At 42.3% G+C, this 23318-nt stretch overlaps 3 long non-coding RNA genes across 8 annotated transcripts in view; all 3 read left to right on the forward strand.

Annotated features, from left to right (window-relative positions):
• Positions 1-23318, forward strand: part of LOC125398272 (uncharacterized) — a 91928-nt gene that overhangs the window by 10460 nt on the left and 58150 nt on the right. For all 6 annotated transcript variants that reach the window (XR_015737916.1, XR_015737917.1, XR_015737915.1 and 3 more), the window contains one exon: positions 462-2271. This is a non-coding gene — a long non-coding RNA (uncharacterized LOC125398272). The remainder of the gene's footprint in view (positions 1-461; positions 2272-23318) is intronic.
• Positions 2278-12487, forward strand: LOC148122111 (uncharacterized). Its single transcript, XR_015737920.1, has 4 exons — positions 2278-4093; positions 9135-9216; positions 12205-12309; positions 12403-12487. It is a non-coding gene; the product is annotated as an uncharacterized LOC148122111 (long non-coding RNA).
• Positions 17619-21708, forward strand: LOC148122112 (uncharacterized). Its single transcript, XR_015737921.1, has 2 exons — positions 17619-19778; positions 20924-21708. It is a non-coding gene; the product is annotated as an uncharacterized LOC148122112 (long non-coding RNA).

Genomic DNA, 23318 nt, shown 5'->3' on the forward strand with positions numbered 1-23318 from the left:
ATTACTATGTGTCAATTGAAAATAAAAATATATTTAAAGATAGCTGGCTTGGGCAATTTGTTGAGTTTGTTTTGAAATGGCAAATGATGTCTTCAAAAGTGCTCTTCAGAGAAAAACTGTGCAAACATGGTATCAGAGAGAATAATGCTTTTTCTAAAGTTATAGTCCTAAGGAATCTGTATTTATCTTACACAGTGTTCCTGATGGTCAAGATCCACATTGTCTCTGGCTTCTTTAAGTAGTGTTGCATAAAACTTGATGCATGATGAGTGCTTTCTCTAAAGTGATTCCCTCTGGGGCTTCAGGGAATTGTTTTAGACCTCCAGACTTCACTCTGCCCAGTTTTGAAAACCTATGGCAAATGATGAAATTAATGCTTGTTGTCAGAGAGATGCGAACATAGTACTAAACGGAAACAAGTTTTTATTGTTGTTGTTTTGTTTTTTGTCTTAAAACAGCAGATTGGGGACTGGAGAGATGGTTCAGCAGTTACGAGTCTCTTGTGGAAGACCCGAGTTCTGGCCGTCCACCCACAGTCCCTGGCTTAAACAGCCTTTATCTCCAGCTCTGGGAATCTGATGCCCTCTTCCAACCTCTGCAGGCACTGCACTCGGGAGCAAGACTTATACTAGCACGTGGTATAGGATGATGACAGCTAACAATGGATTCAATGTTCAAAATGGCTTAGCACACGGGAACTTTAGGGCCATGAACACAGCCAGTGGCAGATTCCATGCGTCACATGTGCGGGGTCCCAGGTTCAAGACCAGCACTGTTTCAAGAAAGACCAAGGAGGCCGACAAATCTCAGCACATAATATAGAATTTCACTGTTGCAAAAATGACAGGCAAGTATTCATAGACTTCATTAAATAGCTTATTTTATATATTAATGACTGGAATTATCTTAAATCAAATGTCAGGGCTTAATGGTAAATAATAAAATCTAAAACACGAGGACATAAAGCCAGGCGAACCAGGTAAAAATATTTTCAATTCCAAAGAACAGATCTGATAATTTGCAAGAGGATAGCTATCAAGTCCAGGTGGCCTGCAGGGCGGAAGCAAGTCCAGGTGACTGATTTGCATCTGAATGGGTTCCTGCAAAGAACCTGGCAAGTTAACCGCTGTGTGAACGCAGCTGTCCTTCCTGCTCTCAAGGGAAGTAAAAGGTCAGACTGCGTCCAGTCATCTTCCCGTGCTTTCCTGAAAGTCTCCACGTTCTCTGAGTCCATCCTCCTCTGAATCTCCCTGCTCTTCTGCCTTGCTGACCGTAACAACTCAATTTCCTGACACTTCCACAAACAACTTCTCGCGGCTCTTCTTGCTGCCCGTCAAAAAACCCAGTTCCTCCTCTTGACTCTGGTCTTGGTTCACACAGTCCTGAGTGAGTTCTGAGTGACAGTCAGCAAGCTCTGTCAGCTTCAGGGCCCAGATTCACGGCCTGGCTCGGCACTCTTCTGGATCAAAGGCTTTGTCTCTCTGTGCCTGCAGTGCCCACCGTTGTCATGTGTCCTGGCACCCTCTTTAGCAGCCTGCCACTTGGAACACTGTACCTTGACGTCTCAGTACTCTGGTATTTTTTGAGATTGCTCCTTCAGGGCTTTGTAAGAAACTGGCAACTGTGTTTACACAGTGACTGGGAAGAAAGTCTTTAAAATTTCAGTAAAAAAAAAAAAAAAGAAAGAAAGAAAGAAAGAAAAGGAAAGGAAAGAAAAGAAAAAACCCTCATAATTTAAAATCTTTTTTTAAAAAAAATGTCACGTGAAGGGGAAAGGGTTATAGACCATTTCTGTTTATTGTGTGTTAAACACCGGCCCTTCCTTTTCCCTTTGCCAGCAGTTAGGGCAGGTCTGCCTGCCTTCAAGGTCATTCTTGAGTCTTAACACCCAGCAGCCTTCCTTATCAGCCTGGCTTTGGGAATTTGACCTTTTCTGTGCTCTGTGAACACACAAGGTCTTCAGGAGTTCTCCAAACACAGCCTGGCCTGGCCTGCCCATCTGAGTTTTGTCTTTTCTTTTAGACGGAGGCTTTCTTCTACTCAAAGCGAAGCCTCCGTAGTCCCAAGGCCCAGAACCTTGGCTTCAGGATGGTTTAGCCGGTTCAGGCCACTTGCCACCACAGTGCCTTAGGCCTCATCTAATTTACATTCCGAGTAGTGAAGTAGTCAATTATTTATTTAAACCCTCTTCTTTATAAGAGCTGCAAAGTGCCCTGGAAATCCCAGGTCTTGCAGCAGAGGAAGTTTTGGAAAAGCTCCCCCTAAGAAGCGGTAAGTGTGTTGAGGTTGGAAAAAGGCATAGGCCTGAAGCAGTTGCACGCCTGGAGGAGTGTGTCAGGTGAGGGGAGCGGCGCGTGGGCGGGTGGACGCGGAACAGCAAGAAGATGGACGCCTGCAGCGGGGACAGCATGGCTGATGAGCACACGGCTCCAAAAAGCCAGGCTTAGCGATAGTGCGGCTACTTTTCTGTTGTCAGGTCCCAGGTTCCAGAGAGCTATAACTGGACATGCTAATCATTTAGAGAACACGGATAAAGGGATTGATTCTTTTAGGCACCGAAATAAAGCAGTTTTGGGGGTCATGATGCATCACACAGATCACTCAGGAAAGGAGAAGCTGCCGTAGGAATCAGACCGTGGGGATTTAGTGTGAAGGGTTACAAGATCTGGCACCTGAGACATGAAAAGCCCGAGAGGCGGTGCAGCAGTAACAAAGGGGAGGGGTGAAAAGCTGCAGCCTCTGCAGACCGGAATCTTAAGCTTTGTGTTCGATCCGTCTCCCTTATCTAGCCCATCTCAAAGCCCTGTTTTCAGGATCCTAGGAGTGTGGGTTGGGTGGGACTCTGCCCAGCAGGTGCTATGTCAGAGGAATGCTGGAATGCTGGGAAGCTTTCCGAGTCAGTGCTGGTGCCTATATTTCTTAAAAAAAAAAAATGCATTCAGATTAATTCGAGCAACTCTGGAAATAAATCAGGGGGCCGAAAACCAAGCACCCACCCCAGGATGGAGGACCATTGCTAAGGATAATCCAGAACAGGTGAAACGAGGAAAACGCCACTCTGAGTCGCCCTCTAGCGGCCACTGCGGTAGTAACTACCAGGGCCTAGCCGGAGTGCTGCCCCAGGGAGCACATTACAAAGCATAGGAGGGTGTGGGAGAACTTTCATTTTTATGAGTTTTTAGAAAAGATTCATAGGATGGGAAGAACAGAAAAAGGACAAGGAGGGCATTGAAAAATGACGACAGGGAGAGAAAAGGCTGTCCTTAGCTTTGAGACCATGCAACATACACACACCAGTGTAGCAATAATAATAATAATAACAGTAATAATAAATAACTGACTGGCAGGATATGAAGACAGACATGACCAGCACAGGAAACCCTCAAGCGTGAATCTCACTTCTGCCTTTCCACAGCACAACACATCACTTTGGAAGCCATCGTAGAAAAGTCTTTCCATGGACCGTTTCTGTAGTAAAAAGGTGGATTCTCTGTCTAATGCAGACACAGACAAGACTTGTTAGTTTTATGCAGCTTCAGTCTCGAATTGGAAAGCATGCATACACGGGTTCATTCAATTATGTATATGATATCTACTCAAATAGAGATATTTTAAATTATTGATAAAGAGCAAACCCTTGTGAAATCTCACTGCTGGGCTTAAAGCTGCTGGAAAAAAGGACCCAGACTCCTTAAACAGAGGCTGCAGGAGGAAGAAGAGCTGCGTTTCAAGGGTCTTAACCATCTGCAGAGCTCCTGCCCAGGAACTCCAGCCAAAAGAACAGGGCTTTCATTCTCTCAAAGGCAGCTGTAAACTCCCTGTTCACCAGCCTCCCTGGCTGTTCACCAGCCTCCTTGACTTCCATTGGCTGGCAAAGCTGAGCAGGAATTGCAAAGAGCCAATCCTGACCTAGAGGGACTCCCCTGTCATCTTCTTTTTCTTTTCTCTGCTCTTTTTATATTTCTTTTCTTTCTTCTCCCTTCTTCCCTTCCTCCCTCCCTCCCTCGCTCTCTGCCTCTCTCCCTCCCTCTCTCCCTTCTTCCTCTCTTTAGTACTTACAGAGAGTCTTGAAACATATGGGTGGAATCATCAGGTAAGTAGGTTACAGAAAAGCGGGGAAATCATAGGCCTCAGATTTGATGACAATCTTAGCGGATCGGTTGGTGACAGTTAGTGATTTGTCAATTTTGCATGTTCTGAAAGAATTTACCTGTTCGTGGCAGACACGGAGGGAGGCCAGGAATCACTATTTAGGAGTACTGAAGATAGCCCACAGTGCATTTTAAGTCAGTTCTTTTATCTGTAGCATTCTGGCCTCCCTACAATAGTGGCGTTCTAATCATTTAATCAGCCTTACATAAAATTCAGTTCCTCCCAGGAAACTTCGTTCACGCTGTGTGTGCAGACTGGCCTCGGACTTGCACTAACCCTGCCTCAACCTCTTGAGTCCTAGAATAGCAGAAATAGACTACTTATGAATGCTTAGCTTCATTCTTATTCTCTGCTCATAAAATGAAAGACATCCTCACCTCACTCATAAACAATACATTACACATATTTCTCATTACTTATAAATAACAATATTTTTAAAAATAACCAAGACTGGGCCTACAAAGATGGCTCAGTGGTTAAGAACATTTGCGGCTTGCAGAGAACCTGGGCTTGGTTTCCATCACTCACATGGTGACTGACAGCTGTCTGTAACCCTAGTTCCGGAGCATCTGGTGTCCTCTGCTGGCCTCCATGGATGCTATACACACATGGTGCACAGACACATGGCAGTAAAACATTCAAACCCATAAATGAAAAAAAATACTCACAAAGCGGAGGCAGGAGAATTGCTTTGAGTTCAAGGCTAGCCTGAGCTACAGGCGAGAGCCTGTCTCAAAAAGAAGGACAAACAAAAATAAACCAAAACAAACAAAACTAGCTACCATTTTGATAGCAAGTTGTCTGGATTCCAATCAGAAGCGAATTGGTATTTTTGCCATCTGAAGCAATTCTAGCAAAATAAACTTGGCGATTTCACTAGCTATTTTGACTCAATAAGAATGCTACGTGTTTTCAACTGTACTGTATTAAGGATGTGTTTATGTAAAGGTCGATTGAATGCAGAAGGTGGCTTGACAGATCCTCCGGGTTGATGACAATACACAAGCACTTTTGTTCTTTATTTCAGCCCCTGTACTTCTCCAGAGAACCAATAAAATGACCACTTTGGTGTGAAAAGAACTATAACTACAAACTATCATATAAAAGGAGTACTGAAATGTTATTGATTGTTCAGATGGACTCATCTGTCTGAAACAGTCATAATTCCTCTTATTGCCTATAATAATTACTATTGTATTTTATCTGCTTTCTTTTGAGTTTTTTTTTCTTTTGAGTTTTTGCATTAGAAACAATAATGACTTCAGTGAAAGACAGTTTGTCCCACCCAATAATTCCTCCATAATGGCTACGCTTTCGTTCCATTGCTAGAATGGACAGAATTGAGGATTGCTGAGAGTTTGTTGTTCACATGGAAAAACAAAACATGCTTTTATCAGGCTTATAAAGGGAGTTGCGAGTAATAAGAAATATGTTTATTTCTTCAAAATAAAATGTTTCAAGGTCACCCTAGACATTAACTTCAAAAATAACCTTTCCATTACCTAAATGTTTATTTCTGTGCTAGTGGCAATATGAATGTGAGAAACAGGGACAAATCAGAGCATGTACACAAAATACATTTTTGGTGAGCCTTCGAGTGCTGCTTTTGACTTTTATTTGTTATTTACTGTGTCTTTATGGGCTCCATTGCCAGGGGAGAGACTAGCCCCAGTGGGTGCTCCGCATACTTTGCCCCCAAGAGCGGAGTATAGATCTTATAGAGTTGCTTACTTTACATGAGTGCAAACCCAGGTAGCTCTCACTAGCTTAGCAATATGTAAATATTTGTCAGAATTAAAGGACATGGTTATTACTTTAGAACAGCGTCCCGAGGGCATCCTGTCTCGGCTGTGGCGTCATTTTTAGGCGAAGTCTTTCTAACTCTGTTAGTGTCTTCCCTTAGAAGGACTTAGCTCTCTTGCTGCCCAAGTTCAGCGTGGCTGGTCTCTTTCTTCCACATGTTGTAAAGACTATCTTGGTTCACAAAGCTGCCGTTCATGAGAAGAACGTCCATGGAACATTGGGACATGCTTCTCTCTGACCATAGCTGACTTAGTAATCTTATCTCCCTTACCCCAACTATGCAAAAACTTACTAGCTTTGAGTGCTCTGTCCTCGGGAAAATGACTTCAAAGTCCTTTTCTTCATTGGGGGTAAATTGTTCGTGTAGGGTTCTATATAGGGAAGAGTCAGGCCCACCGCCAGTCTCCCATGCGTGGCCTCATAAGCCTCCTTTTTGGTCCCATCTAGGTCATACACTGTAAGTTAAAAGTCTAACTAATATGTAAATACACCTTTAAAAAACTACATTTAATTCTACCAGAAAGTCAACAAAACACAAAGTAATTTCAGGATGGGTTCATATGTTGGGGAAAGCAATAATTGCAGTTTTCCTTCTTGTCACTAAACATGTTTAGAGAGTTCCTAACAGCAGTTCTTGGTAGTGCAGCGTTTTGGGGTCAGGTTTGAAACTTTGCAAAGAAGTCACTTTTCCCGTTTCAGTGTTGCTGGAACATCGCCACTGGGCAGAGGTGAGGCTTAGGCTCCAAACTCCTCCATAGACGGTGTAGAATGGATGCTGTGAGCGCAGAGCAAAGGCTCAAACAGCTGTAATCTATCTATGGCTATGGTGGAGGCTTAGCCAGAAAGGGTAGAATCAGCGTTGTAGATATGATGATGGAGTACATGTCTAAGAAAGCGGCAATGAGATCAGCAATGAAGTGCACAAGCATCCCTAGACGTCCAGTGTTCAGTGGCTGTGCTGTGTAGGTGCTGAGAGATCATGCTAACCGCAAGAAGACGTCACTTCTCCCTGCTTGGTCATTTGAAAGTGGAAGGAAAAACCTTCAGAGCGAGCAATGGCTTCTTAAAGGAAAAGTCCAAGCATCCTACTAAGGAAGCCATCCGTCGGCTCTCTAAAGGAGATACAGTGTCTTTGCTACTAAAATCTGACAAAGAAGTTTACACCAGAGACATGCGGTTAAATCTGCTAAGATGATTCTAATTTCCTCCAGCGTTCCACAGTTAGGTAGGCATTGATCAGTTTTTCTATTCAGATATTTGTGCAAAAGTCTCACCACTCCAAACCTTGCTTCCTGACGCCCATGACTCACATTCTCTCCAGCCGCTGCTTTTCCTCCCTACTGCAAAGGGAAAAGGGGCTCGTAGGGAACACTCAGAGCAGTCTGTATGCCGAGAGCTTCATTTGTTTTCCATAAGTAATCTTCAATTATTCAAGAAACTGCTCTCAACTGGAGTTTGACAGTAATGGCTGCAGGAGAGAAACAGCCTGAGGAAGTGAGTCTAGAAGACACTTAAAAAAGAATAAAAATAGGATATTCCTCTTCCATGCATATGCAAATTAAATTTAAATTTGGATTTGCATCTTGAGCCTGCCGATGAATCTTTCTGGAGAAGTCTTTTGATCTCTATTCCTTGATTTATTTGCCATTTTTTTTTGTATTTATGTATTGTATACCTTATGAAGCTGTGTTATTTTGGATTTATTCTTAATATCCAGGCTTGGAAAGTTCACATGTGCTTCTGTTAAAATCCATAGTCACTTTAATGAAACAAACTAGAAAGTATGATTCTTGCACATCGCAGCTTCATCGCGGACATGAACTTGATCTATTCTCTTTAATTCAGAAGAAATGTAGAAAGAAGGAGAGTAAATTTGATGACAATTGTGGAATGAGATTGGGGCACATGGAGACGTTGTTTTAACGTCCTTCAGTATTCATTTTTCTTCTTATCACTAGAAATCCTGAGTTTGGGATTTTAAACCTGCTGGGAATAAAGACTGTGTTTTGGCCACATGGCCTAAGCTCTGGCCAGTGGACCAGGGGTAAAAGTGTATTAACTCCGCTGTTTTCCCAAAGGTGCACAAAGAAGTGAGCTCGTGAATAGAAGTCTAGTCCCTTGGTCTCCACAGCAGTTCTCCACAGCAGTTCTCCGCAATCTACTCCGGTTTTCTCTAATCTATGAGGAAAGAGTAGATTACTGATTTGTATAAGCCAATATTATATCAGTTATAAATCTTTTTCTGGATCAGGATGGAATCCCAGCTGATATGTAATTATTATAAATCTGGAGGTTTTCTTCCCTTTTTTCTTTTAAGGTGATATCACGATTAATTCTAGAGTTTGAGATAATCTGTTCCAGTTGAAATAATGCTGATGTGAAAGCCAACATATGGTATTTGATAAATGACTAACTCGAGGGTTATTCAACTTTCTAAGAATGGAGAAGTAAATACAGAAACGGTCGTTTGATTGTTTGGTTGGAGTTGTTGATCCCCCATTTCTGAACATTAGTGGGCTTCTTTTCACTATGTATTTGTTCTTAATATCACTCCATAGCTGATCGGAGCTCTCAGATTAACTAAGTTTTAGCCTTTCTCTGTCTTATAGAGAGTTACAACATTGATTTCACTTAAATTCACTCTGTGTATAGTATTACTATGACTATTACTAATAGTAATACTATTAGTATTACTAATAGTATTAGTATACTATTAGTATTACTATTGACTCATTTTTCATGATCTCTTTCCTAAATAACCACATGCCTGGTAACTGTGCCGTAGAGCCTAGCAGTGGGTCACTGGGAGTTGCCTGAGGCATTGACTTTAGACCCGGCTAGCTTTGGCTGATGGGCACTACGGGTAATTTCTACAGCTGCAGCTTCAACTCTAGCACTGCCACCATCCCTTTGACTGGATGACCATACTTGTCCATAATTTAAGACCTATTTCTGGTTTACTGTTAATACTTTTTGGCTTTGGTTATGTTACCATTTATATGCTGAGTGAGTTTGGCAAACCCTCCCTCTCAGGGTTCTGCTGCTGTGGAAGACCTTTGAGAACTAGGCAAAATCAAAGTGTAACAGGCCCTAGGGAAGATGAACTTTTCTATAAAGAGAAGAGATCCGAGCTGGGACTCTCAGTCCATGTTACTATTTTATTCCCAATGCAACCATAGGTCACTTCAGAGACCCTCCCACAAGCAAGAAGGACTTTATCAGATGTGTTGAACAATCTCAAACTTCCCAGCCTTCACAAGGGTGAGAATAACAGGTCTCTTTTTCTTACGACTTATCAGTTTGTGGTATTAAATTAAGATACCAGAAGTAGAATTAGCTGTCTGGTCATTGAAGACATAGATGTAGTAGCATCCTGAGACTTGGAAGGATGGGAAAGGTTCACCATTTTATTGCAAGTGCCTTTTTCTCTCTGAGAAAAAAAATTCATGGTTGTTAACAGATAAGGGGGTAAGGTGAACTATTTTAGGAACTAAGATTATCAAATCTGTGTCTAAAAATGTGTGTCCACCATATGGGAGATAACCTTGAGGAGGAAGTATATAAGGAAGTAATAACAGTCAGGTGGTGCTTAAACTATCTTGGGTAGGAGATGGCAGAACTTGGGGGCTGAGCCAGGCAGTGGTGGTGCATGTCCTTAATCCCACCCAGCATTTGAGAGGCAGAAGCAGGTGGATCTCTGTGAGTTCGAGGCTAACTTAGCCTACAGACCTAGTTCTAGAACAGCCAATGCTACAAAAAGATACGGTTATATCTCAAAAACAAAACAAAAACATAAATAAATAAATAAATAGGGCCTGTAGAGATGGCCGAGTGGTTCAAAGCTCTGGCTACTCTTGCGGAGGACCTGGGTTCAGTTCCCAGTGCTCACACAGCAGCTCACAAACATCTGTAACTCCAGGTTCAGGAGACCCAGTGATCTCTTCTGCTTTTCACAGGCACCAGGCACAAGGCACACATATGGTTCACAGACATACATATGGGTTAGAGATCCTTGGATCTGACTCCTTTTAGCAGTTTTCCTGAGTATGACTGATAATAAGTTGTAACCAACCCCTTTAAATACGACAAACATCCATATTACGGCTTTTGGGAATATGGGTGTTGCTTTTTCTAGACTGCTTCCTTTAGTCTGGGGGTGTTGGCATCTTTGAGGGACCCTGGGAAAATTTAGGATAATGGTTAAGTCTTGGCTGGAGTAGTTTGTGAGGCTGGGTCATCTCGGCCAACAGCCTTGAAGCTGTTTTGGATGCTGGATCATTTGAACCATCTGCTCTGAAGGTACATAAACTTTTAAAGGTAACATACGTATCTGTATTAATACAAGTATAGACTGTACATTATACACAAGTCAGCCAAAGATGATTTTTTTTGTTGCTTTATGTTTGAGCAAGTAAAATAGACATCATGTATCTTGTAGTTCATCTAGGTTTATTCTTTGTGTTTGTAGCTGGGATGTTCAGGAGATCTTCCCCCATCAAATCTGATCCATGCCAACCTGAAACGAATCCACAGTCTCTCATCTGTGGAAATAGAAGAATAACCCCTTCCCCAAAGCAGCATAGCTTTTGACTTCCATTTTGAAGCCAAGACATTTTTTAAATATATGAGTTGATTTAATGCAGCAGTTTTTATAATCTAATGTGTCTTAGCACCTGTTGTTTCTTTACTAGCCATCAGAAAATCTAAAGACAGCACAATAGCATATACGGTCCGTGTTCCCCATGGATTTTCCATCTTTGTGTGGGTTTTCCCTTTATATTACTTTACTCTTTCTATAAGGACTTTATTATTCTTAATTTATGACTGTTTATACCCTTCCTCTTCTCTTTCCTGAACCTGTGTATTTTTAAATACACTGTAACCCCTTTAGAGTTTTTTTTTTTTCTGTCTGGATCTTTCTTTTTCTTTTTTCTTTTTCTTTTAATTGGTTTCTTTTTTTTTTTTTTAATTGGTTTCTTGAGACAGAAAGTAGTAGTTTCTGTAGCTTGGGAGCCTGTCCTGGAACTCACTCTGTAGACGAGGTTGGGCTCAAACTCACAGAGATCCACTTGTCTCTTCCTTCCTAGCGCTGGGATTAAGGGCATGCGCCACCACCATCCAGCCTGGCTGTGTCTTTACTGAGCATCTGTATTGTCCTTTGATCACGTGAGAGGAATCATAAACTGCTATGTCAGCCATGGGCATTGCTCAGCTTAGCCCATGTCATTGGCCACTTTGAGAGCTTAGCTTCACAGCAGAGGTACAGGTGGGAGTCACGTTTACCACTCCACTTCTGGGAAGTTGTTGGGTCCACACTGCCACCCAGTAGCATGCTGCCCGCCGCTCATAAACCCCATTTCCGTGTTTGCCACTAACATGAGCGGGGAAGCTGCCTCTTAAAGGAGCTGAGCCTCAGCTCGCTGCTAGCAAACAGAGCTTATCCGAGAAAATGCGGTTATCAAGAAGCCGTATTTGATTCTGTTTTTGTGTGTTTGGAATCCCACCCCCACCTTTTTTTAAAGCAGTCTCAGGTTTTATGTGGATCTATGTTTCCCCACGTTAAGCACCATTTATGCAATGTTTTTGTCAGGATCGCTGGCTCCGAAGTAAACCCATAGAGACTTATTACCAATTATAAATGCTCAACCAATAGATCAAGCTTATTACTAAGCAATTATTACAACTTAAATTATCTCATTTATATTAATCTACGTGCTGCTCCGAGGCTCATTTACCTCATCTATGTACTTTCCATGTTGCTTCTTCTGAGTCCAGTTAGTGGCTCCACCCTTCTTCCCAATGTCCTTAGTCTAGTAAGGACTTACCTTACTATCCAGGTCAGCTTCTTTATTAAACCGTTCCCAGTGACATATATTCACACAATGTGAAGGTGGTGGTTGAGACCAGGGAAATGAGTACGATCTCTAAGGAAGATCACGTAGGTTGAGAAATCACAAAACAACAAATCACAGTGTAGAAGAGAATCTAGAAAAAAGGAAAACAAAACGAGGTAAGGGAAAAAATATGGAAGAGCTAGGAAGGAAATTAGGGTGCAATTGCTTGAGTTTGGGTCTGGTTTGTCCTTCAAGGGTTCATGGGTTGGAGACCTGATCACCAGCCGCTGGTACTGTTGAGAATCCATAGAACCTTTAGGATGCGGAGCCTCCCAGAAGGAGATTGTGTCACTGGTAGTGTACTCTGGGAAAAGATATTTGGACCCTAGCACCTCTTACTCTTTCTTCTTCCCAGTCACCATGAAGGAAGCAGTTTCATTCCACCATAAACCTTCGCCATCAAGTTCTGTTTCACACAAAGCAGTGGAACCAAGCTAGCCACAGACAGACACCCCCAAAGGTGGGAGTCACACTCATTCTTTCAGGCCCTGTCTCTTGTATATGTTGTTGTGGTGACTGAAACTAACACTACTGCATCTACTTTCCTTTGTAGGAAACCAGTTTAAGAAGCTTCAACAGATGCAAGAGTCTGTATTGAATAAACTCCTTTGTTTTTCTCCCAAGGATGTAATTCACAAGTATTTTAAAAGCCTGCCAATTTTATTAGTGATTAACCTTGAGAATTATAGATTTAAAGTTGCCACTGGCAATAAGTAGAGGGTTATGTGGTATCAAATGCAGTTCACAGTGATGCTCCTGAAGGAAGAATTGACTGGCATAGCCATTTGGAAGAACAGTAGAAGTGTAGAGGAAACCTGATCTCTGAATGCTCAGTGAGTTGAAGTATGTGCTCTTGTCTATTATTCTATAGAAACCTCCCAGAGTCCATCGATTAGAACACTGAACCCACACTTCTCTGTAGTAGCAGGCAGCCAAGTATCTGTTACTTGAAAATGGATGAAGAGTAGGTTGGAATGCACAGTAGAGTGCTTCATTGTAGCTGGAAGTCATGACATGCAGGAAAATGGACATATTTTAAAAAGCTCAGTGTTGGGGGGAAAGGGAAGTTAAACAATGGCTTATCGTTTGTGTAAATTAAATTGTATAAGGAAGAAAAGAGTAGTGTGACTTATTGAGATGCATCCATATCTGACCCACATCAGAGAAGTTGGAATGGTGTCTCCTGGGGAGAGGGTGAGTGAGAATGAGGAAAGAGGATGAAGAGGAAAAAAATTAAATGAGGATGGGATTTTGCTGAAGCTTGTGGTCATAGAGTGTGGGGATGAGTAGGGTAAACTCAATGTGTGCACCTGAGGTCCAAAGGAGAAACAGTGAATCTAGTTTCCACCATGTTTTGGTTAATTTATTCTTTCAAAATTTCATCCATGTATACAATATATCTTACTCATACTCACTCTCAGTCCTTCCTTGCCTCCATCCTATCTCCCTCTAAATTTTATGTCTTCCATCCATCTGATGCCACTTGTCCATGTGCAGAAGTGGGGTCTGCATGGAGACCCTACCAGTGGCCACACTCTTAAAGAAAAGCGACTCTCACCCCAAAACCATTCATTGCCAATAGCTCCTCAGCTAGGGGTGGGGATGCATGAGTCCCTCTCCATGTCGGAATTTTTAACTGACTTGATCTTATGCTGGTTTTGTGTAGACAACCATAGCCACTGTTAAATTCATGTATGCAATAGCCATGCCAGATGCAGAAAACAACATTTCACAACAACCCCGCCCCCATCCTCTGTTTCTCATATTCTTTCTGACCCCTCCTGTGGGAGAGGGTATTGATGGCAAAGTCACTTATTCTGAGCACTTTGAACAGTAATGTTTCTCTGCATTAACCATTCCCTATTGTAATACGAAGCTTCTCTGATCAAGGGTGAAAGCAATGCAAATCTATAGATACAAATAAAAATATTTAGAAGTCAATTGGACAACAGGACTATTAAAAAAATTGGACCTATAACTTCCCTAGTCATAGTTTTTTGACTATGTTTACAGCATCAAACATGAATCCCCTGTTATGGAACAGACCTCAAATCCAATCAAGAGAATAGTTGGTTACTGCCATTAGCTGTATTGCCACTATTGCAGCCATGGTTGCAATATCAGGGTGATATTGTTGCATGTGAGGCACAATGCTGGGTATGGCCGTTGATGTCCTTTCTCCCCCAGCAGCCTGTATGACACCTTCCAACACTAGAAAAGAGTTTTCTGAACAGTTAAGAATTGATTTCTCTGTGTCCTACAGACAAAATGTTTGGTGTCTTCAGCAGAATCTTACATCTAGCTATAGTAGGCAACCATGAGCAAGTGCATTGTTCTGGAGCCCTCTGGGGCTTCCTTGACTCATAGGGAGGTAAATCATGTCTGGCACAGAGACTTTTGTTTAATAACTCATTGTTCTTGAATAATATTGGTCATTAATGTGGAGTACTTAGGTTCAAACTGCATTTTAAAATTATATTGTTGGTGAACTTACAAACCAATGTGGCTCCATAACATTTCTTCATATATGCTTAGCTTTAGTTCAATCGCCCTTATCCCTTTTTCCCACTCTCCCAACCCCATGCTAACTTAAACCTAGCTCAGTATACATTTTACCACCCCTTCTTAGTATACTTATTTTATCTGGGATTGCAAGATCACTAATTTCCAAGTAGCTTCTTCATGTCTTCATGTCTACCTCATTTTGGCTAAGCCTTTGCCTGTCCCCTCCTTTTCCCACCCTGCCACACTACTGGCTGCTCAAGCCCTTGCACCCCTAGCATCCTCCTGGCCCTTGCGCCCCTAGCATCCTCCTGGCCCTTGCACCCCTAGCACCCTCCTGGCTACCCCTATTTCACCTGTATCATGTGCTTCCCCCAAGTCTTTGTTCACCCCCGATGCTGTCAATAGTTCTAGTTTTTTAAGTTCCATATTTACTCCACGTTAAGCAAACAAAATAAAAGTTTTAAAGCTAGGGCCCTCATAAGAGAGAGACCATGTGAAATCTTTTTGTTCTGGGTGACCTCACTCTATAATTTTTTTATAGCTCCATTCACCTACTTGCAAACTTTATGCGTTCAATTTTCTTTACAGCTGAGTAACACTCATATATATTATATTTTCATAAATATATCATAATATATCACATTTTCTTTTTCTTTTCTTTCTTCGTTTCTTCCTTCTTTCCTTTCTTCCTCCCTCCCTCCCTCCCTCCCTCCCTCCTTCCCTCCCTCCCTCCCTCCCTCCCTTCCTTTGTTTCTTTCTTTCTTTTTGTTTTTAGATACAGGATTTTTCTTTGTAACAGCCCTAGCTGCCATGGAACTAGCTCTGTAGACCAGGCTGGCCTCGAACTCACAGAGATCCACCAGGCTCTGCCTCCCGAGTGCTGGGATTAAAGGTGTGCGCCATCACCACCCCACTATATATCACATTTTCATTATCCGTTCATTGGTTGCTAGACATCTAAGTTGATTCCATTTCCTAGTTTTTGTTAGTAGAGAATCAATGACCATGTATATATTAAGTATTTCCATATTAAGAAATAAAGTCCTTAGGGTATATTCCCTGGAGTGGCCAGCCGTATGGTATTTCTGAGAACTCTCCTAATGATTTCTGTAGAAGTATTTTCCCCTTCTTCACATCCATGACAGCATTTGCTGTCGTTTGCATTTCTGATGATCGCCGTTCCGACTGGAGTGAAATGGGATGTTAATGTAGTTTTAATCTGTACCTCCTTGATTTAGGGTTAGCATCCCACTTTTTAATCTTCTACCCGATTAACTGGTTGCTGCTCACGAGCAAAGTGGGTGCCTTGGCTGGATTTGACTGGCATAGATCGGACTCTAGCAAAAGGAAACTTCATTAATTTTAAAGTACATCAAAATGTTAATTATCCCAGAAGGAAAAAAGTCAAGTGGGAGCTTCTATTTCAGTAAAACTCACTGGTCTCTAGCTGGAAGTAGGAAAGGTGGGTAGGGAGGAGAGAACAGGGCTTCTGTTTATTTGCTGGCTCACAGCCGTCCAGCGGGGCCCTGAAATCAGCCATGTGAAAGACATTTATTTTATGATGCTGTTTTCGCTGCTGCCTTGCAGCCTTGAGCCTTGGGAAGTCCCTGAATACTTACTGAGCACTGGGCCACAACCAGTGTGGTTTTCCAAGACGCCTGACTGTGTGGCTGTGGGTGGCCTCTGGAATGTCAGAAGACAAGGTGAATACTGTACTCGGTTTCCATCATAAAGCACCAGCTTTGTTGAGCTGCAGCCCGGCACAGACAGCATGTACACATTTCTAAAAATAATAAACAATATCTGTGTGCCGACTGGTGAGCGGAAATGATGTATGACAGGCAACCAGTACAATCATAAAACACTTTCTGCATTTTTTTTCAAACATAAGGCTCTAATGTCTTTATGGATGGAAGGGTCTGTTTATTTCAGCTTTCTAGTTTCCACATATTGTATGTGAAGACTCCGTGACGTCCCTCCAAGGTAAAAATCTCAGCTTTGGTTGGTAGAAGGAATTGCTTCTTCCGACATTTAGACCTATGGATTTATTTCCGAGCCTTGAGGGAGTTTTAGTGTTTATTTCTTTCTTAATTGCCACTAAGAAACTAAATGTTTCAATATTCCAAGCATGTGCACCAATAGGCATGATGAAGAAGCATTAGAAAAGAAGTTTAATGCCATAACATATTTGGCAACCATACCTATTTGCATTGGGGAGTATGTAAATGAATGTAAACATCCGCAAAGAAATAAACAACAGCATGGAATAAATAAACAAATGAATAACAAGAAAGTAAATGAGCTTCTGAAAGAAGTTCAAAACACCCATTTCCCCTCACATTTAATTGTAAGTTTTACATGCTGTTTTCTTTGCAGACAATTCTGTGGACTAAGGATTTTGAATTTGTGTTCCAACTCTCTCATCTACTTACCCTAAAAGTGGAGGAAGTAAGCCCTGGGTATTCTGCCAACATTAGGGGCACAACCTGAGCTTCTACCTCACTCAGATCTCTAAATTACAGAAAATTTAAAATGTACAATGGAGAAAAGTTTCGAGAGGAATATGAGAATTCGTTTGAGGCAGGTCGAGTTTAATATCGCTGTTGAATTTGTATAGCTTTAGGTCAGTGCATAAGTGATTGGCTGAATGGGACAGAAGTATGGGGTGGAATTTCTATTCGGAAGTCAGGTGGCTCGCTAAGCGACAGTTCTGCATATGTGTTAATTCCATTTACAGACAGGAAAACCAAGACACAGAAAGGCTGAGTAAATGGCGTGGTGTTCCAGACATAATATGAAGCAATAAACTCACTAGTCCCTGAGATGCTATTGGTTGCCAAGGAACAAACTCATTGGAGCAAAAGAAAGACCAGAGGGACTGAGCGTTTAGAAAGAACTGAGTGTTCTTGAATGTTCTGCTGAGTCTCCGAGTGTGTGCTTTGTCCAACACCCACAGTAGAAATTCCTTTCTTTCTTTCTTGCTTTCTTTTTTTTTTTGTTTGTTTGTTTTTTGCTTTTGTTTTTTGAGACATGGTTTCTCTGTGTAGTCCTGATTGTCCTGGAATTCACTCTGTTGACCAGCCTGGCCTTGAACTCACAGAGATCCACCTGCTTCTCAATTCCTAGTACTGGGCTTAAAGGTGTGTGCCACCACTGTCCGGCCATAGAAGTTTCTTAAGTAAGATGCCCCACTGTGCTTCAGTTCTCTCTAGTTGATCTGTGTTAGTGTCTTGCTCATACCTTTTATAGAGTGAGCTATAAGGAAATATAGTCCTATGTAATCCTGCAGGTAAATCGATGCATTTCTCACAATAGCTTCTATCCCTTTACTCTAAACTTACGCTTTCTTACGGTTTCAGCTAAAATATTTCTCCTTCAATCTTTACTGACAGCAAAGAATACCTGCAGAACAATAAGCACATTTCAAAAGGAAATCTGGAGAACCGACTTCCAAAATTGGTTCATCCACTAAGAGCTGAGTGAGGAATCCAGTGTTGGGAATTCAGTAGGGAAATGGACGTTCCTGTCAAATCGACCACAAACGGATTTATTTCCTTTGGGCTCCTCCCAGTCCCTCATGACTAGCACTCATTCAGGCCTGCATACACATGTCCATTCATCCAGTTTCCCCCTACTACATTTATTGTGGTCCTAGTACATACCAGGTGCCGTTTGCCAATGACCCTCTCAAATACAAAACTTTTCCCAGTCACCAGAAGTCTCTTGTTTCAAGGTCAAGTTCAAATTGACTCCCCAGGTCATTAATCCATGCGTTCTGGATCTTTCTTTCCTCTGCCTATTTATCTGTTTGTTCTATCCATAAGAGATGGCTGTAAGAGGTCACTCTCACATGAGACACGAAACTCCTGATTTCAAGAGCCTTCACAAGCAGAAATACAAACAGACGGCTTAACAATATCAAGAGTCAAGGTGAACGACTTCCTGTATGACCTTCACAAAGGCTCCCGCTGAAAGTGAGGCTGTGGGAAGTGTCTGAAGTCATGGCAGTGATAACCGTGTTCTTCAGTGTTACTCCGAGGCATTCCTACCAGGAAGGTAGAGAACAAGAGAAATCAGTACAGGGTCCCAAGCATAGATCACCAAGTTGTTGCTTCCTACTTAGGAAACCCACTGAAACGCATTCTCTTTGTTTCCTGGTTGTGATCTGGAGACATGTTGAAAGTATCCTCTTTTTGTGTGTGAGAAGTGGGGGATTATGCAAAAAATAAAGAAAGAAAAAAAAAGATAAAAGAAAAGTGAACAGTGAGAAAATCTGAAGGATAACGTACATATTACTCAGACTATGTATAGATTTTAATGCTGCTTAATTAGCCTTTCTTACTTCACAAGAGAGCAATGGCATCTGACTGCTTCTCTTCAAGGCTTCAGCTTTCCAGTCAGTTGAGCGCTCAGCTTCCGCAGTCGGCCAGACCTCCCAGCGCCACGCCGCGGCGTACATTCCATGTGACTCCTTTACAGTGCTAATGGATACAGTGTCTGGGTCTGGACCCGGCAGGCTCTTTCTCATGTTCCCTAAGAAAACACCGCAGATTTCCTCAGAGTCGTCCAAGACAGCGTATGGAACACACATTTCAACATTTCTGATGTGTCGCCATCTTGACATAAACTTTTAGCCAGAGCAAGGAAAATCATTTCAGTGACTGCTTCCCTATAAGCGCCATTTGTGCTGCCCAGTTTTATGTTAACTTGACACAAACCAGAATCATTTGGGAAGGGAAAATTTCTACTGAAAAAAAAAAAATGTCCCCTCCAGCTTGGCCTGTGGACAAGCCTGTGTGGTATTTCCTTAACTGATATTTGATGTGGGAGGCAGAGCCTACAGTGGGCAATGCCACTCTGGGGTGGTGGTCCTGCGCTTTAAGCATGCTGAGCCAGCCACGAGGACCAAGATGGTAAGCAGCGTTCAACTGGGATATGGAACCGGAAGCTGAAATAGGCACTTTACTCCCCGAGTTGCTCTTGGTCATGGTGGTTTTGTTTGTTTGTTTGTTTTATTTTTTTTTTCTTTTGACTTTTGGAGACAGACTTTCTCGTTGTAACACCTCTGGCTGTTCTGGACTAACTTTGTAGATCAGGTTGACCTGGAATTCAGAGGTCCTTTTCCCTCTGCCTCCCGAGAGCTGGCATTAAAGGCGAATGCCACCACACCTGGCTGGTCTTGGTGTTTTTTTATAACAGCAATTGAAACCCTAAGACACACCCAGCTGTAAACTGGTGACATGGGACTTAAGGATATCACAATGGTAGTGTCCTGAGCTAGGGTACGGCTGTTCTGGTCATAACTGAGAAGATACTGGCAGCCGAGTTGCTATTTAGAGTGACAGCGAACGCCATTCATGAATTTATCTTAATCTCGTGTCTTAAGAAGAGTTTTCTTTACTTATTCCTAAGACTTCCATATAGGTACGTGATGGAATATTATCTACACCATCTGTGAAGCTGTATACCTCTTTTTAAAATTTATTTAAGATTATTTTTATGTGCTTTGGTGTGAGGGCGTCAGGTCCCCTGGAACTGGAATTATGGACAGTTGTGAGCTGCCATGTGGGTGCTGGAAATTGAACCTGGGTCCTGTGGAAGAGCAGTTGGTGCTCTTAACCACTGAGCCATCTCTCCAGCCCAGCTATGTAACTCTTTAAGAGTGAGCTCACCTCTGCTCTCACCATCTGTGACACGGACTGGATGATCGGTTTGAGGGTTTTATTTTTCTCTGTGGTGGAAATCCCTCAAGTTCTAAATGTGGACTCTTGAGACACTGCGCTAGGGTAATCCGTGACCAACAGGGCGGAGCCAGTCATCCCGATCGTGTCTGTGAGTCTCAGCGTTTTACCCCAAATTCTTTTTTTTTTCCACTTTGAATTTCCCTTTATCGGCTATACCAGAATAGTCAATCGCAATAAAATATATTTGCATTTCCTAAGTAGGGAATCAATGGAATGATGCTGATTATTAAAGAGAGCTAAAAGACAACCGTGTGCCCCTCTTCATGCCAAGAGTTTGCACTCCAAGAGTTCTCTGCTCAGGCTCGAGTTCAGACAAAGCCACCATCTGAAGTTTCCTTGCACAGTGTTTAATTAATCTCTGTCCTTGAAGTTCATAAATTAACAGGCCCTGTGATTTCCTCCTTGTGATAGCCTCTGGCTGTTTTTACTGCCTTCACAGCTACTGCCAGGCAGCTGGTCTCCCACATTCCCTCAAAGTAAACAGGAATTTGGTCCCTGGGTAACTGGCTGCCTTCCAGTGTAAGAATTCGAGTTATTCATGAGCTTTGTGGGCTGGCTTCTGCTTAAGCCAGACTATTTTCACAAGGGAGAGCACAGACAGAAAGAATTATGGAAGGTTTGAATCTTGAGGATTATTCCTTTCAAGTGTGTGATAACCTCTGGTTCTTCTCCCCAGCTAGTTTCTAAACCGTCTCTCGGTCTCCCCCACGACCTCACATTTCGTGGTGGTTACTGGAAATTTACCGAGGAAGCTGCCTTGAAATCATGGGTCTTTTCCAGAATGCAGTTGACCTAGGCAGATGTTCACAGGCTATTCTTTTCCAGATAGAATATGCTGACAACGCTTTGAAAATTAAATTTTTGGCTGGACAGTGGTGGCACACATCTTTCATCCCAGCACTTGAGAGGCAGAGGCAAGTGGATCCCAGAGTTTGAGGCCAGCCTGGTCTACAGAGCAAGTTTCTGGACAGCCAAAGGTACAGAAAGAAATCCTGTCTTGAAAAAACAACAGCAGCAACAAAAAATTAAATTTTCATGAGACTGTAAGGGTAACTGCCTAGATTGTAAAAGATTCAAAAATAAATACTACGAAAATAATGGAGAAGGAGACATGTTTTCAAGGGTAAGAGTGCATGGACTCTGAATTTTGATTATACTGAATTATGAACTATACTAATATTCTTTATCAGAGCAAAAAATTAATAAGCTTAAATTTTTAAAAAGCAAAAGAGTTACCTATGCATTATGAAAGCAAAAGAGTGAACTATACATTATGATTGGAAATGAGTAGAAGAATCAATTCTAGGCTTCTGGAGACTGGTCGCCAGAAGATGGCTCTCCTTTGTGACGTCACCTGAGAGGGTAACATGTGAGCACTCATTTCTAGTGAGCGACCCTGACCTCGAGGCTCCAGGATATTGTCATTCACTGTTCAAGATGCGATGGCTTCAGTTTAGTGAACAGCATGTGTGAACGGTCAAAGGACAAATGTTAGGTATATCATACAGTCTGGTTTGTAGAAATATTTCTTTTTTAGTGAAAAGTTTTATGGAGAAATATTGATTTTTTTGTAATATGACTCATAAACAAACTGATCCCTTGCCATTCATTCCCTGCCAGTATGTGGTTCTACCCTTCTTTCTTGATCATGAGTCTTCCTTTATATCAGTATTTGCCAATCACATAGAACCTTCTGGATAACTGCATGGAAATTTGCAGTGTGTGGGGGCGAGCACGGGGAGGGCATCAGGTCTCTGAGCCAAGTGTGGTCTTAAAATCAAGATCTAAGGCTTCCCCTCCCTTAGATGTCTGTAGAGCAATGTGAGCTCCTTCAGCACGCCGCGCAGCTTTTGAGCCCCACATCTTTCATGGATCAAACACTGACACTCCAGCCACTAAGAAAAGCTCTGCAGCTGAACAATATATTAATTTTGCCTGCAAAGAGTCCTCAGTTTGGTGGAGAATTTTAACACACAAGCTTACACAGAGAGAGGGGAAGGTACAGTAAAGAGAACTGTAGGCTGCCATGGAAACCAGGGTAAGAAAGGAATCTCCATCTTGAAAGAGGATTAGTTCAGGTGAGTGTTAGGGAGCATGTCTGAGAGGGGTTCTGGAGAAGGCAGGGCTTGTGGGAAGATGCAATAATGTTGGAATGTGGTCCTCTGGGGTGGTGATCAGTGGTAGCAAGCCAGAGAAAGATGTGGAAGTAGAGAAAACCCACTTTGCGAGTGACGCACACTGGACTTCCTTCTGTTACAGCTAAGCCTTCAAGGAAAAAAAACAGATTCAGGTGCCGCTTGGGAATTATTCCTGAGGTCCCAAACATTTCATAGATGCTAATGAACCAAGCGAAACCTAAGAGTGGGCTTTTATACGGTTTATGCATTTGGACAACATTTTATTACCAAACAACTATTCTCTAGAAATTGAGAAACTTCTCAGTCACCGAAAATTTTTCCCTCAGGATATGTGAAGAGCAAGATGAAGCTAGTTAGTCATGCTTAGAGGTTCTCAATAAAACCAGCCTGGGCAAGATCAGACATTTCAGTAGTCAACCCCCTTTCCTTCCTTCATCTGCAGCAGCATAAGAGCATATAGACAGACAGACAGACAGTTTGGAGACTTTATGTTTTGTGTGCATGTATATGTGTGCGTGCATGTATCACGGCATGCATGTGGAGGTCAGAGGGCATCTTGTGGGTTCTAGGGGTGGAACTCTGGCTTTCAGCCCTGGCAGGAAACACCTTTACTCACCGACCAGGAGGAGACTTAAACTGCGGCTCATGAGCAAGCATATGGAAGCCATGAAAAGCCTGGCAACAGGAAAAGGTTTTTGAACATGCAACGTCATGAATCCCAGGTGTATTTGAGAGCACTTATCCATGCTGCATCCTGCGGCTTCACTGCAGCCCTGGCTCTGCCCTGTGCTGCCGCTGCCTCCACACAGTGCAGTGCTGATCAATGGGGGCTTGAAACGCTTTGACGCAGGTTGTCGACTTCCACGTGGTGATGGGGTGTAGCACCGTCAACATGCACACATCATTTTCTGTTCCTGTAGAAATGCAATGATTTAACTATAGAAAACAAGGACTTTTAATATTCCCCTACCATCATTCCACAGCAACTAATAAATTAGTGCATCTTAGAAGAGCATTGCCAGGGTATTTGATATTAAAGTTTTCTCTGTGAGATACTAGAGCCATATCATCATTAAATGTCT

Source organism: Myodes glareolus, chromosome 5 (assembly GCF_982192425.1).
Source record: "Myodes glareolus chromosome 5, mMyoGla1.1, whole genome shotgun sequence".
Lineage (NCBI taxonomy): Eukaryota > Metazoa > Chordata > Mammalia > Rodentia > Cricetidae > Myodes > Myodes glareolus.